At 31.3% G+C, this 5,826-nt stretch overlaps 1 long non-coding RNA gene across 1 annotated transcript; it reads left to right on the forward strand.

The window, feature by feature from the left end:
- The first annotated feature begins 1,485 nt into the window (after nucleotides 1–1,485).
- Nucleotides 1,486–5,600, forward strand: LOC129230049 (uncharacterized). The gene is made up of 3 exons (XR_008581146.1): nucleotides 1,486–1,595; nucleotides 2,986–3,089; nucleotides 5,440–5,600. It is a non-coding gene; the product is annotated as an uncharacterized LOC129230049 (long non-coding RNA).
- The last annotated feature ends 226 nt before the right edge of the window (nucleotides 5,601–5,826 follow it).

Below are 5,826 nucleotides of genomic sequence, written 5' to 3' on the forward strand. Positions count from 1 at the left end.
AGTATTCTTTCTTACTGAAGAGAAGAAATGAACATGTCTTGGAGAAAGCAAGGTTATTTTAACAAGGAAGCGAAATGTTAGGGAAAAAAACCCTTGATTATTTAAAAAAGAAATTTTTAAGTCAAAAAATGAGAATGGCGATTTTTTTTAAACTATAATTTTGTTACTTTTAAGAGGAAGAACCTCTGATTTTCTCCCTCTAACATCATTGAAGAAAGTCTAAAAACTTTATTTTAAGGACTTCAATTTCGAAAAACTTCCAGAGGAAAGCCCCCTTCCCCCTGAACTCCTCTTTCCTTAATGTCTTCAGATTGTCAAAAAATTCGTTTTTGGAGCTTTAATTTTGAAACATTGGGTGCGAGTAGTAATTTTACTCAAAAAATCTATTGGGGACATTTCCTGAGCCCCATTTCTTTCTTTATCGTCAACAAACGCAGTCTATAATCACATTTTTAAGACATAAATTTCAAAAATTTTCTGGAGGGAGGGGGGAGCCGAGCCTTTGCTTTAACATTACCTAAGATTGTCTAACAGTTTTGACCTCCCAAAGGTCCTGTTAGCTTTTGTATGTGTGTGTATATTTTTTTCCTATAGGGTAATGGCACCAGTAACAGATATGCTTAAGACATCGCTCCCAGATTAACACAATTTTCTGAGCCTTTTGATGTATTTAGACTTTAAAACTATTTTTCTCTCATGCAACTACATCTCATCTAACGTTTGGCTGCGTCTGGATCCTCTGAATTAGATAATTCTATTTTTATTTGCTCAATTTCGAAGAAAGGTCCGACCTCCAGTAACAGACATCCACAGTTCTAATGATACCCAGTACCAGATAGGATGAGGAAAGGCTGCGAGTAATGGACAAAATTCTCCTTTTCTCTTCAAAATGGCCAAAAGTTCTTTATTTTTAGATCTAAAACCTTATCAAATTCAAATGAACATGAAACACCTGCAGACCTTGTGGTAGCTGTTCATAACCTTCCACCACGGATTTGTAAATACCAACTGTCTCATAAAATCCACTCTGATTACACTAGATGGTTGCGCTGTATTCATTGGTCGCAGCAACATCAGTTTTACCCGCCTAAAATTCTGATTATTTAAATCCAAACACGACTGTCCCTTACTGGACCCTTGTCTGTTACTGGTGCCGTTACCCCATATGTCTGAAAGGAATTTTTTTAAAGGACTCCCCCCCCCCCTAAAAGAAAAAGAAAAACTATTTTCAGGTTGTGTAATATTCCCATGATAATATCCCTGTTATCCTTTCCTCCATGGTTTATAACCTCGATCCAGGCGCCGAAAGAATAGAACTCTAATGTCTTAGTTTGAGGCTATCTAGTTAGTGTTGGTGCATAAATCCACATCCTAGAGCTTTCGCGAAGGGCTTTTCCCTGATTGGCTACCATGTTGGCGTGACGTCTACCGTTTAACCGGAAATGAAGTGTATGCGTGTGACGTCACTCCCTTACATGCCAGCTCTACTTTACCATGTTAATCCTACGAGAATGCTGAGTGAGGTATAATATTTGGGAAATTAGGAAAGGTTTTATCTACTTCTTCGGTTTCAAAAGCACTTATTTCAATACCAGGTAAGTCGAAGCATCAAATGCAATCAGTCTTATGTTCATTTTAAATACAGATTTTATTTGAGAGATAGATAAAGTTTTGTTTACGTTCGCGTAGTGAACCATTGAGCCACCATTCTGCAAGTGGTGTTATTATATAGTCGTACATTTTCCTTCCATCGAAAACTACTTGAATTGATGAAACTATTTTCATATTAGATGAGTAAAAGTCACCAAAAAATCCGTATTTCATGAAATTTATTGGTTTTTTCTTCGATTTTTCAGAATAACATAAATGTTTGTTTACATTCGTTGAGGTGAAGTGTTGTTGTTAATTTTGCCTCTTGTTAAAAAAATTCTGCTTATTTCAACTCAGTTATGAAGCTTTTTATGACATTTTATAGTCTGTTAAAGCATTATATGCAAGGCGTATATCATAAAATTTTGTTTATAATCACTGAATGAACCACCCTTTTCTACGTTGTGTTGCTACTATTTTAAACTCTAAACAAATGCGTTACACATTTTTCTCTCATTAAAAACAAGTTACATTGAGATTAAATGAGTTAACGTCACCAAATAAGCGGCATTTCTTTAATTTTATGTGTTTTTTTCCTTTTTTTGAAAATAAAATGAATGCTTGTTTACAATTCGTCGCACCGATAGCATACGTTATATCGTTTGACGATTCTGTTTATTCTGCAGATATTAATTTCTTCCTAGAACTTATTAGCCTTAATTTTCTGCAGGTTTTTCTTGGATTACAAACCATTTGCATAGGTAAAAGATTTAAACTAAAGTTACAAAATATACATATATGTATTTCATACATTTCATATACCGTTTTTTGTTCTTCAGATTTAGACGTTTGTCCACATTTGTTGAACCTATATCCACCTATAATGTCATTTGCTATGTAGTGTTGGTGTTATTTTCTGCTTTTATTAATTTTTTCTTAAAATTTTATTCATAGCTTTACATTTAAAAGAAATTTGTCTAAATGTCTAAAGCATTTCAAACAACATTTTGAGCTGTGATGCAAAGATTTTCTAGACATAGTTTAAACTTTAAAACTATGTTGTCAAAAGCAACAAATTTTTGGTCTTTATGCTGTTCTACACTGTGACTTTTACTATCAAAATTCCAAGTATTTTGTTTAGGTGTGTAATACCTTCAGTGCTTGCTTTTAGCCGACACTCATTTTTCAATATCATTCAAACATGATTTCTAAGAATATATGCTGAAAATTGCTTAATTGAAATGTGTTATTTACTTATAAATCTGATGATTTTTGAATATTTTGATGAGAACATTTTATCTGCTTAGTTGTGTTTATGTATATTTATATATACATATATTATATATACATGTATGTTATGTGTTTATCTTTTGATATATTCCTTTTTTCTTTTAGAACCCTGAATTTTTTTGTCCACGTTTTGCAATCACTTCAGTGGGCGTGATGGCTCAGATTCTCAAAAGATGAGAAGCAGGAGAAAATTGGACCAGAAATATAAGGTATAATTCAGTTTTGTTATGTTAATATCTATGCATAATCATTTAAATAATTTTAGACAGTAAGAATTAAAAATATATTTAGTTAGTCTGTTGGATCATTCAAGAACCTGACATATTTATTACCTTTTACATACATTACTACTAAGTAATCATAAATATGTATCCTGCACGAGAACTATCACGTGAGGAAACCGAAAAAATAACTTCATTCAAAAAATTGAAATACTGTCAGCCACGTTTAATGGGATAACAAATAAAAACCTCCCAGAACAAAAATATTTCCCCATTAACACAATGTTAACCATCCCCACTTAATCGAATAATTTCCCGGGACAATCAAATAATATTCATCGGTTTCGCAAAGATTCTTACTGAGAAAATTTTTGAATAAATTAGAAATGAATAAGTAAGAATTGTTGATACAAAAAAAATTATATATATATATTTCGCCATCAACGGGTGAGAAAAAACTTTTTTCCCCATCCAAAAACATTCTCTGTTCTATCTAATTTCTTTTGTTGACCACACAATAAATAGCGCATTCAGTAATTAAATTAAATAATGCTAAGAAATATACACATTTCAGACGAAAGTAAAAAGTGATGAATATCAAATGTAAAGCATGGCAGACGAGGAGAGAAGAAAAGATGTTAGGAAAGTTTCATGTATTAAATGGAATGCAGACTATTAACACATTAAATTTTGTCCTAATGATTACAGAGCTACATTTGTTCTTTAAAAATTACACCCTGTCCTAGGTACGCTTGCCATGCCACAGCTTCATTCCTTTTTTAATGAAAGAATTAATTTAAATGACTTAACGAATATCTATCATAAAGACACAAATTATTTCATGGTAAACTGTCATTCATATTTTATGTAAATTTTATTTAGAAAATATCAGATTAGTCATAACTATTGTTCTGCTAAACTTTTGCATATTTTATGTTAAAGATAATTTTTTTTTAAATATAAATGTTTTGTCACCACATTATTACTTCAGCTTTAATTATTTCTTTTTTACTTCACCTTTTTTTATTTATTTTTCTGTGATGGGATTATTAATGTTCTATACTACAATCTGCCTACTTATTGTTTAATGCAGTAGAGAAAACAGTTTTTCTCACAGAATGGAGTGGCAAACCTCTGTTTTAAACCTTTCATACTCAAAAAGGATTTGTGTGCAGCATTTTTTCCTAGGTCATCCAGTGTTCATACTCTATTTAGATGAAAAAATTACACGACTTGTTCATGACTTCAATGAAAATTTTCATGACCTTGTTATATGAAGAGAATAGCACTATTTAATCTCAAATTTGTTAATTTTTGGAAATGAGCATCAGCAAAACGTCTACATGAATGCCACAGCCTCATAGAAGCACTTACTCATAATGGAAAAATTATAATTGTACACTTAAAAAACCAGACTATTCTTATTTGTCTTCATCATATAAATTTAAGTGAAGTACAAATGCAGTGAAACGAGTATGATGCGTAAATGTCTGATGTTTTTTTGTAAACTGGCAGAATGATAATGAATGAGACAAAGATTGAATGAGTCATCACTAAGTTTCAATAAATTTGCCTCAAAAGTTGCCTTAGTGTCAACAGTGCATTTAATCATCCACATAACTTGATAGTGTTTTGGTTCTTTAAAGTAAAGCCACATAGTTGAGTTTTTTATGTTTCTAAACCAAATCTTTTTTTTAAAAAAAATTCAGTAATGAATCAATCTTCTGATTCAAAAGTATACTTGTTTTGTTTACTTATTTGAACATTTTCAAATGCATATTGATTAATAAGTTCAGAAATTTCAAAACATGTTTGATTCCTGACATTGAATGTAGCAGTGGGTAGCATGGATTAATTTTGAGGGCCATATGTTGGGCACTACTGTTTTAGAGTATAAGAATTCCTCTTTTACCGTATTCTATTGCCTGACTAAAGATCTTTATTTTCTAAAACCTTCAACAAATTAAGATAAACTCTGATAAATTTAATAATAAAGTTCTTACGAGTGATGGAATCGAACTCGGATGCAATTAAATCACTTTTTTTGAGTGGGCGTGGCAAAACTAAGAACGAGAAATTTCGCTACTACGGAATATGAATCATAAGAGGTGTTGAAAATGACAGTGAATTCAAAATAAGTGATGCCCAAGCAGTAAAATCACATCGCAAAAAAAAGGCAAGTGGCTGCGACATAAGTGAATGCAATGAGATTTCAAAGTTCAGATTTGATTTAGGGATCATTGAATTTTCCACTTTTAATAGCTTTTGTGTGCTATTCTGTTAAATCACTTAAGATTTCTAATGCTGCTTTAGTTAATATTACTTTCTCTTTGTCTAGGACATTTTTCCATGACTTTTCCAGGTCTGAAAAAAATTCGTTAATTCTTTTTCAGTGAATTTCCAGGGTTTCCAAGACTCGAACTATGGTCATCAAAACTGGAGTGTCTGGAGTCATTAGCCTAGCAATACGTTTTTCATATGAACTGATATTTGCTTACAGCTTAAGGTGTTTGTATTGATTGTTGGATTGGTACATATTATGAATGTATGTAAAAAAAATTAAAAGTTTTTATGTAAAAAAAAATCTAACATTCAAAAGAATAAATCTTTTTAAAAGTATATATTTGTCTTGCTTTTCTTTTTAATGGGTATTTAATTCAAGAAATGTCAGAGAAATAACAAATATTCATTTCCTGGAAATGTAGTTATTCTCAAAGTGGATTAT

The sequence above is a fragment of the Uloborus diversus genome, chromosome 9 (genome assembly GCF_026930045.1).
Source record: "Uloborus diversus isolate 005 chromosome 9, Udiv.v.3.1, whole genome shotgun sequence".
In the NCBI taxonomy this organism is placed as follows: Eukaryota; Metazoa; Arthropoda; class Arachnida; order Araneae; family Uloboridae; genus Uloborus; species Uloborus diversus.